Source organism: Myotis myotis, unplaced genomic scaffold, assembly GCF_014108235.1.
Source record: "Myotis myotis isolate mMyoMyo1 unplaced genomic scaffold, mMyoMyo1.p scaffold_m19_p_2, whole genome shotgun sequence".
Lineage (NCBI taxonomy): Eukaryota > Metazoa > Chordata > Mammalia > Chiroptera > Vespertilionidae > Myotis > Myotis myotis.
In genome coordinates, this window is record NW_023416324.1 from 4,845,779 (window position 1) to 4,856,035 (window position 10,257).

Genomic DNA, 10,257 nt, shown 5'->3' on the forward strand with positions numbered 1-10,257 from the left:
TTCCTCCAAGCTCCCAGAGACCCCGGCTTTTCCTGAGTATAAGCCCACCTTGTCCCTGTCCCCAAGGAACGTAGAGTCCAGGAAAGGAAGCCACAGGTATGGGATCATTCATTCATTCATTCATTCTTTATCCAGAAGTATTTTTTTTTTAAATATAGTTTTATTGATTTCAGAGAGGGAGAAAGAGATAGAAACATCAATGATTAGAGAGAATCATTGATTAGCTGCCTCCTGCACACCCCCTACTGGGGATGGAGCCCGCAACCCGGGCATGTGCCCTGACCAGCAATTAGACCGTGGCCTCCTGGTTCACAGGTCGATGCTCAACCACTGAGCCATGCTGGCCGGGCCCAGCAAGTATTTATTGAGCACCTACTATCAGCCAGCTGCCAGGGCTGAGCCAGGTGCCTGCACTCCTGGGGACTAGAGTCCTGGGGGCCTGAGGGGCATGGTTGATCAAGGCTCATGCTATTTAAAAAAGTGCCGTGGGAATGTATAAGGTGATCTGGCTCCCCCCAGGCCTGAGAGCACCCACAAGGCTGGGGCCGTATGTCAATCATTGTTTCTCTTCCCCTGCCCCATAGAGCACAGCACAGGGCTGGCACACAGGAGGGGATCAGGGAGTTGGGTGAAGAGAACTGAAGGATGATGCCGTGTTCTGCATTAGGGCTTTGTGAGTTCCTGGGAGGAAAGAGAGGCTGTGATGGACGGCAGCAGTCAGAGAGGGCTTCCTGGCGGAGGTGCCAGGAGCAGGGCCTTGAAGCCTGTGGAGGCTCAAAAGTTGGCAGAGAGGAGGGCAGATACTTTCCAGGAATGGGGGGAGGAGGGGCGGGTAGAGATGGGAGGAGCAAGAAGTGTGAAGTTGACAACAGAGTGGGGTGGATGGGGTAGATAACATTGAGGAAAGACCGAGGCTGCCCATTTGGCTGCCACCATGCCTGGCACCCCCTAAGTCCTGCTCTGGCTGGGGGGGACTGGGAACCCCAGTTCTTGTTGGCAGGGAAACCCATGCCTGCAGTCAAAGGCAAGGGTGCCCTTCCCCCAGCTCCAGAGCTTGGGGAGTGGCTTGGGCAGGGCTTGCCCAGGCCTGGCACTCAGGCTGTGCCCTCCGCCCTGGGACGTCCTGTACCAAGGAGGACCTATTAAGGGACAAAGGTCCTCATCGGGTGCAGGCGGCTCAGCCCTGGCAGCAGGCCCAAGCTTGGGCAGCAGCAGGAACCCCCACTCAGCCCTGCCACCTCGGACCTGGGACGGACAGGGAGGGGGCAGGGTCCCAGGTCTGTCTGGCTTGGGCAGGACCACTCATGTGGTGTGAGGACAGATGCTGCTCGGCGGGTGCCCTCCACCTGGCAGAACACAGGCAGGAGGCAGGAGGCAGAGCGCTTGAGAGTCTGGACCTTGGAATCCAGCCGCCGTGAGTTCAAATCCTGACCCAAATATCTGTGTGATCTTGGGCAAGTGACCTGTCCTCTCTGTTTCCTCATCTCTGAATAAAATGGGGCTAAGAATAATACCTATTTTAAAATATATATATATATATATATATATATATCTTTATTGATTTCAGAGAGGAAGGGAGAGGAGGAGAGAGAGAGAGAAACATCAATGATGAGAGAGAATCATTGATCGGCTGCCTCCTGCACGATCGGGGTTGAGCCCGCAACCTGGGCATGTGCCGTGACCTCCTGCTTCATAGGTCGATGCTCAACGATGGAGCCACTGCAGCGGGGCAGTACCTGTTATTGGTGATTCGTTGAGAAAATGCCCGAAAACACCACAGAGCCTAACACAGAGCAGCTGCTCAGTCAACGGTCCCTGTCGCTTGCTGTCACCTGGAGAGAGGGACTGACAGGTGGGCCCCACAGGTTGGTCTCGAGCCCTCTCCTGCCCCTCTCTTGGGTCCTTTTGGCAAAAAGGAAGCAGCTTTGAGATACTCATAGAGCATCTGCTCTCCAGGGAACCTGCACAGGGCAGGGGACGGGGGTGATGGAAGTGCCTGCAGACAGCCACGGGGTGGGGTGGGGGGTATGGAGGGGGGTGGCTGCATGCAGGTGTCCTCAGGCCAGCACAGGATGTGGGCTTCTGTATCGCTGAATCAGGGCGTGGGAGCAATCAGCTGTTAGAAAGTGGACTCGCGTTTTATTATTGCTGAATGTTATCATCCTTGATAAGAACCAGATTAAAAGGAGGGAGGAGGCGGCAGAGGCAGGGTGAGCAGGTGAGGGGGGAAGCAAAGTGCAGCACTGGTCTTGCTGAGCAAGCCCTCTGGTCAGGGCCTGGCCGGGACCCCGGAGCCAGGCCCTCCTGGGGGGCGCTGGGCGAGGCAGGGACTGCAGAGACTGGAGAGCGAGCTGCCGGGCACATGCCTGGTGGAACGTGGAGGTCTCCTGCCCAGGGACACAGCCCCCGTCTGATGCTCTGTGCCAGCCATCAAGGGGGCCTGCTTGCCGAAGTGACCCAAACGAGGGACAGGGGGACAGATGCTGGAATCCCAGCTCTGACACTTACAAGCCAGGTGACCTGGGGCAAAACGACTTCAGTTCTGCCAGCCTGGTAGCCACGGTGATTACCCAGTCTACCCTGAGGCTCTGACCTGAAGGAGAGAGAGTGCCTGCCCCACAGAAACACTCCTCCCTCCTCCTGCTTGTCCTTCCAACATGAAGGGAGCCTCCCCGCCGCGTTTGCCTGCCTTTTCCCCGGCCCCTGGCCCTTTCCTCCCGCCATCACAGGACCTAACGCTCTGCCTCTTTCTCTCCAAAGCCTCCCAACTCTTCCCTACTTTGGGGGGCAGGCAAGGCCCAACAGTCTCATTTGACAGATGGGGAAACGGAACCGAGAGAGGGAGAGTGGTTTGTCCAAAACCAGAGCTGCAATCGGGGAGTGCTGGTCTCTGTCCAGGGCAGCCTGCCTCTTGCCAGCCTCCCTGCCCCTCTGACACCTGGCAGGGGTGGGTGCCAGCCTAGAAGGGCCCAGACGGCCGGGGTGTCCAGCGGCGGGGCCCCAGCCCCGGAGGCCTCTCTCTGCCCAGGGGCCAGGCCTCGCGGACGGCCCCACCAGCATTCCTTGCCATCAGGGAAGGCTATAAAAAGCAACACTTTTCAGCCCCGGAGTGTGACCTGTGCGACTTCACAGAATCCAGAGAAAACCAGAGATAACCTTGGGAGGCGACCTTCAGGAGGGATGGGGCAGGAGGGGCAGCACAGGCGGCAGCTCGGGCTGGGTTTGGGATGGGGCATGGGGCATGGTGTAAAATGAAGAATGCGGCGGCATTATTATTATTATTATTATTATTATTATTATTATTATATTAGAGCCACTGAGTACTCGGGGCTGGCCATGGTGGGCCCTGTGCATCGATCCCTGCATCCTCCCGACTCCCTACGTGCTCCTTTTATTATCCCATCGGACAGACCAGGCCACACACACAGCTAGAAAGGAGAGAACTGGCTCCATGGCCTCCACCTCACTGCGTCCCACCCACACTCTCCACCGGGCCCTTCTGGCCCCAGAACCTTCCCATGCTGCTCCTTCTGCCTGGAGGGCTTGTCCCTTCTCTCTCCGCCTCCCTAGCCTTCAGAGCTCAGCTGGAGTGTCACTTTCGTAGCCAGGCCTCCCCAGGCAACTGCATCCATCCATCCACCCATCCATCCATTCATTCATTCATTCATTCATTCATTCATTTTCCATTCATTTATTATCCGTTCATTCATTCTCCCATGTTTACTGAGCACCTGTCATGTGCCAAGCACTGCCCGGGGCGCTAGCCACACAGCAGTGAGCAGGACCGAGGCTGGCATGCAGAGTGGACCCTGACCTCGGAGCTCCTCTCCCTGCCGGGACCTTGCCACCTTGCCGGGGAGATGAAGGTGGGGGATGCATCTGGCACATCATCCCAATATGCCATCGTCTTCCTTAAATCGGGGGAGTAAGCATTATTTTTTATTTGAGCAACGCAGATCCACTATGGGCCAGCACATCTCACTACGTCAGCTTAAGAGAAACACAGGCTGAACATGAGCCCCCCGGGCCTTCACCATTAGGCCACCCCGGCTAGGGGCTGCTCTTAGAGGCACTGGGGGGAGCAGGTTTGAGACTTGGGCCCCAGAGATCGAGCTGTCCCAGCCTGAGAAAGCCAGGTGTCCAAAGGACTGGGCTAAGTTCCTCTGGCTAAGCCCCGAGCCAGGGCGATCAGAGGTATCCCAGCCGAGTCAGGACCCTGCTCCTGCCTGCTATGCAAGCCACCTCGCCTCTGGGGCTTCGTTTACTTGCAGGTAAAATGATGGGCTGTGTTAGCGCTTCTCTAGGATCCCAGCAGGCCCTGAAAACCTGCCTGGCTGGATCCACGGCCAGATTTGGTGGACCAGCTTCCTCCAGTTCCACACCATCTCCCAGAGCCCGACCATCGTCTTCTCCTCCTTCCCCATCCCCACCCCCAACGTCCATCCTATTGGTATCTCCTGCTGAGAGTGACCGAAGGCAAACACCCTGCCCCACCCATCCCAGGCTCAGAGGGAAGAAAAGAGAGAGGCAGAAGGAAGGTCACATTTCTTACTTGGCCCGCTGCCTAGTTTTCATTAGGCCCGCTGCCTAATTTTCCTGGGCAGCATTTGCTTTCTTGGCTAGTCTCCCCTATTTCTTAACCATTTCGGAGGGAAGAGCTGTCTGTCACACCCTCAGCCCCCTTGTCACTGGTATCATGGCCTGGAGTTCTTCCTGCTGTGTCACCCCGGTGGCTCTTGCTGCCACACCAGCCCACACTCCCTTCTCCTCGAGTCCTCAGGGACAGAGAGCAGCGGCTCAGACATACCCAGACTTGATTAATAATTATACTAATTATGATCATTAGCATTTATTGAGCACTTACTATGTGCCAGGCCCTGTGAACTCAGTGACTTCCCCCAACAAACTTAAGAGCTATTATTATCACCCCATTTTACAGATGAGGAAATTGAGGCTCAGAGATGGTATGTGGTGGAGCTGGGACCCAAAATCAATGCCACTAACCACCGTGCCATAGGGACTCACAGAGTCTTTGAGAGCCCTCCTCCTAGTAATGTACCCTTGCAGGCACGCACACACGCACATACACACACACACACACATACGCACACACACATATACGCACATACACACACATACGTACACATACACACACACACACATCCTTGTCTGCAGATCTCTCCCTGTTCGTTCCAGATGGTGTTTTCCTTAAAGGTAAGGAGCCGAAGCCCCAGTCGCAATGCCTTTGGGGTAATGAACTGAAGGACCTGACCCCTTTTAAAGGTGAGGATGGTGAGGCTCAGGCAGGACTCTAGAAGCTGGTTTCTGGGGACCCCAGGGCCAGGCCTCTTTCTGGGAGTGGGATCTGCCCAAGATGGGCCCAAGGGGAACTGGAGCCCCCAGGACAGAGTGAGGACAGTCGGGGTCTTCATGGGGACCCATGGGCCTCCCTCCGATCTGGGGTACGCCGTGCCAGGGAGCTGACGCTGGGAGCGAGGCAATCCCCACTGGGGGGGGGGGGAGGGGTTCTGTGGACAGAGGCAGAGGAGTGGAGGGAAGTCTGTGCTTGGAGGTCTAGATGATGTCCCAGCTAGATGGGGGCGCCATGGGCCCTCTCCAGCCAGAAGCGGGAGGGAACGTGCGGCTACCACCAGCCACAGCGCTCCACCCCACCCAGGAACAAACAGCCCCCTGTCCCCAGGGCCCAGTGCTCAGCTGGTACCAGTGCGACCGCCCAGCTCCTAGGGCCAGGCCTGTGATAAAAGTCCTGCAGTGGCGACTGCAGTGATCAGAGGAGAGAGAGAGGGAGAGGGGGTGGGGAAGCCCTCCAGTGCCTGACATTCTTTTTAGGATGCCCATAAAAGATAATGTGACCTGTAAAACCTGCAAGCTGCTTCCCAGCCTGTGGCGCCCACCCGGCCCCACACCCCACTCCCACCCCACCTCCACTGTCCTGCCTCCCAGGCCAAGGGCACCACCCTGGGTGCTCAGGCCCTCAGAGCATCAACCCCTTCCTTCCCCTTCTCCTCTGCACCCCCTTTCCTGGCCCTCGGGTCAGCAGGGCGGCTGTGCCAGGCCAGGGGGCGGGAATGTGCTGGGGCAGGTCCCTGCTCTCGCTCTGGCAGGTGAGTCACCCCGTGGGAGTGTGTTGATGAATCCGAGGCCTGGCTCTTTGTTTTCAGCTCCTGGGAATTCACACACTGGGCGCAGACACCCTGGAGAGATGGGAGTCAGAGGCCTGGATTCTAATTCCAACTTCACCACCATCTGGCTGCTTAAAGCCATGTAAGCTCTGAGCCACCTTGGGCCTCAGTTTCTCTGCCTTTAAAATGGGCACAAAAATCCTGCCCTTACGTTCGGAAGAAGGTAATACAACAAAATATATGTCATAGTGAACACAGTTACCACGATTTAATGAGTGCCTACTATGTGCCTGGCACCGAACTAAGAAGTTTGTAGTTAATCCTCCCCCAAACCTTCTGAGATCTGTGAGATTAAGAACCTTTTTTTAAAAGAGGAAACTGGGCCTCAGAGAGGTTAAGTAACTTGCCCGAGGCCGTGTGACTCCCTAGCCACCCACAGTGGGAATTGAGGACATCTCTGCCAATGCCAGTCACAAAGATCACAGTGCCGAGCCCCTCCTGCCCTCCGGGGAGGGCCCGTCCCGAGGGTCCCACAGGCGTCCCCTCCGCAGCTTCCTCTCCAGATGACCCGCCCTGGCCATGGTCCTGATGGCGCTCACAGCACCCTCCCCAGCCACAGTCCCCGCCCCTCCCTGGCTCCTCCCAGCACCCTCCCGTGGGCAGATGGGGCTGAACTCTGTGTCCCAAAACCCAGAGGCGTTCCAGACACAGCCAGGGAGCCTTCGAGATCTGAAGATGGGCCTCTAGGAGGGCCAGGGCCCGCCCACGGTTTCACCACCTCACCCCAGCCTGCGGAGTGGCACCTCCTTCGGGCCCCAAGGTCTCCTGAGGACAGGCCCTGGGAGCAACCTGCCTTTGCAGGGGCGGAAATCCGGAAAGCCGCGTTCTGCCCTAACCTCCTCTCAGCCCCTTTCCTGGGGTTCCTCCGCCATTTCCAAATGCTTCAGTGCGGCACAGAGGCAAGGCCTGAAACCCTCCCTGCTCACATTCCTCGAAATATCCTCATTCACGTTTTCCAGTCCCTCGGTGCCCTAGGAAAGCCATCGTCTCTCTCTCTGCGTCCTCTTGGTGGCAAAACAACAGTGGTCATGGGTGTCCTGTGTCAAGTGTACACTGTGTGTTAGGTGTCCTCCACAGTCACTCACTTCACCCCCCCTTCACAGATGAGGGAACTGAGACTCCTAGAGGTCAAAGACTTGCCCAGGGTCACACAGCTGGTCCGTCACAGAGCCGGCATTCAAAAGCCGCATTTTCTGGGCATGAAGGCCCTGGCTCTTAACCACCACGGGTTTCCAGCTCGGCCAGCGTTCGAGTCTCTTGCTGATTCTGTCTGAGCCCAGAAAGGCCTGGTACATAGCAGGTATCCAAGGAATCGTACAGCCTGGATGAACTTAGCGAGTGGTTTTTGAAAGCACGAATGAGTGAATGAATGACCTCAACCTTCACCATAACCATGAAAGATGGGCAGCATTATTCTCATGCATCCAATGAGGCATTTGAGGCACAGAGAGGGAAAGCAACATGCTTGCGGTCACACAGCAAGTTGAGGGCAGAGATAACTCCAGCCTCTTGACCCCTGCCCCAGGACCCTTCTCCTACCACACCACACCACGCCAAGCAGCCAGCCCTGGGCCCTTCCCCCTTCTCCTCCCCTCGCTGCCCCAGCCACACTCTGGGCCCAGCTCTGCCTCCATCCGTGACAGAGGCTGCGGGCACCGCGTCTTTTAGCTGCCCTTTGAGGGACGAGCAGAGGAGGGGACCAAGGAGGGGGCCTCCCCGCAGCATGCAGGGCGAGGAGCCCAGACGCGTCTGTCTGAGATGGGGTCAGTGCAGGGGGTCTTTCTCTGCAAGCACTTACGGCACAATTGATGGGAGAGGCGCTCATCAAACGAGGGACAAACCATAAAGTTCGGGAGATGGAAATGAGGCGCGGACAGCCGATCCAGGTGCGGGGAGATTTATGGGGGAGGCTGTATTCTCGCTAATGATTTCTGCTAATGATTCTCCGAAGTGTACAGTGGCACGGCGCCCGCGCTCCGTGGGGTGACACGAACCCTGCGGGCCAGACGAAGGACGTTCCTGCGGAGACAGGCGATGGCAGGGGGATGATGAAGAATGACGAGAGACCCCCAGATGCCCGCCCCCCGCCCCCCGTCCCGGAGGCGGCTGGAGAAGGTGGGGTTCTTGGGGTGTAAGTAGGTCCTGCCGGAGAGTTATAGCTCGACCCGGCTCTGTGGCCCTTTCTCCACTCGCCCTGGAAGTGCCTCCCTGCCTGGCAGCGCCGAGTGTTGGCGCGGTCTGCCCGCTGCTGACATACACATTTTCAGAGCCCACCGCATCTTTCATCCCGCGGCCCCCCTCCCAGGCGCAGGTTTCTGGCTGCAAATGGTCCCTCCCCGCCCCTGTCTCCTCTGCTCCCCAGTCCTCCCCTCTGGACGCGCTGTCTCCTCCGAAATGCCGCTCGCTTACTCCACCAAGTGGCCCTCCCCTCCACCCTCGGGTTCCAATGCCCCGAGGCTGCCACCCCAGCCGAGGACTGCCCGGCCCCTGGCCCCGAGGCACCAGCTTTCCTCCATCGCCTGCTCTGGGATGCTGACCGCTCAGCTGGGCAGTCCCCCACAAAGCTACCCTACATCCACTCACTGCGGACCAGGCCCAGGCCTCCAGGCTCAGCGGGGAGGGCCCTCGGGCCTGGGGAGGCTCTGCCGCGCAAATCCATGACCTGAAGTGGCCACAGGAGTTCACTGGCAGGGGTCAAATCGCCAGGGAATGATGCTTCCTAGAACCCTTCCGCGTTTTCTCATTACTCCGCAATGAGTGTGTGCGTGTGGGGCAGGGTTTTTTGAAGTGAGGAATGACCATGGGGAGGTGGGTGGGTGCGAGGATGAAGAATGGAGGATGTCAGAGTCCCTCCACGCCTGTGCTCGGCTGCCCTGTCTGCCTGGGCGGCCCCCTCCTCCGCCTCAGCTTCTTCTCAGCCTGCTGAGCCCCCAGCACTCGGCCGAGCCCAGGACTGAGCCCCCAGCACTCGGCCGAGCCCAGGACTGAGCACCCGCACACCCACAAGTCCCGAATGCCTCGCAGCAGTCCTGCGCAGAGAGTTCGTTATTCCCCCCATTTTGTAGGTTGGAAAACGGAGGTTCACAGAGGTAAGGAGCTTATTCAAGTCCTCCTCCTCCTTCGCATGTGGCAGGGCGATGCTTGAACCCAGGCCTCCTGATCCAGGGCCATATTCTTCCCCGCCCACCTCCCGGACCAGTGCGTGGCCTGTGAGCCGAGACCCCCTCGCCGGACGGAGCCGGAGGAGACGGGGAGCTGATGCCAAACTGTCCGGCAGGAGAGGAAAGCAAAAGGAGGCCGAGATCAGAAACAAGTTCCATGTCCGGCCTGAGGACTCTGTTAGACACGGGCGAGTAAGGAATCGTACGCCGTCACTGAATGTAGCTGTCAATGTACCGACAGGAGAAATGCTCAAAACACAGCAGAGTGAAAAGCAGGCGTCACACAGTCCGAGGCCGTGCTGTCTCCCCGGTGGAGAGGTCTTTGCAGCGATAGGGAGGGAAGATTCGGGGACGTCTCTTCCTTACCCTCTGAGCCTTATTCAGCAAATATGGGGACTTTAATAATGGGGAGAAGGGTGCAACAAAGCTATTTTCATTTCGGGGGAGGGAAAGAGTGGGCAGTGGCAATGCCTGGGCGGGAGCCTCGCCCTCCATCCTCAAAGCACCGGCTCGAGGCCACCCTTGTCATTTGTCCTCTGAGCATCACTTCTGACAGCAGAGAGGGGGAGGGGTGTCGCCTTGGAATCCACCCTCCCCCGTGTCTCTCAAGGCTCCCGCCCCCACCCTCCCTGGCCCACCCGCCACCCCCTCTGGGTGTGATCAAAGGCCAAAGTGAAAACGAGATCTGAAACTCCAGCCTGGAAAAGCAGCGAGGCGCTGATGCTGGGATAAGGGAGGATCACCGCTCACCAGCTGGGCGCACCCCCTGGCACCGCCCCTTCCCTCCCATCACCTCCCCACCTGCATCCCAGGCTCCGTTTGGGGGCATGACCCCGGGGGTCCCCCACCCCATCCACTGCCCTGGAGCAGATGGAGGGGCCTGCTGGGGACAC

General features: G+C 58.2%; 1 long non-coding RNA gene across 1 annotated transcript; it reads left to right on the forward strand.

Annotated features, from left to right (window-relative positions):
- Positions 1 to 1,156: 1,156 nt before the first annotated feature.
- Positions 1,157 to 6,354, forward strand: LOC118675243. Its single transcript, XR_004973843.1, has 3 exons — positions 1,157 to 1,414; positions 1,697 to 1,865; positions 6,183 to 6,354. It is a non-coding gene; the product is annotated as an uncharacterized LOC118675243 (long non-coding RNA).
- Positions 6,355 to 10,257: the final 3,903 nt, after the last annotated feature.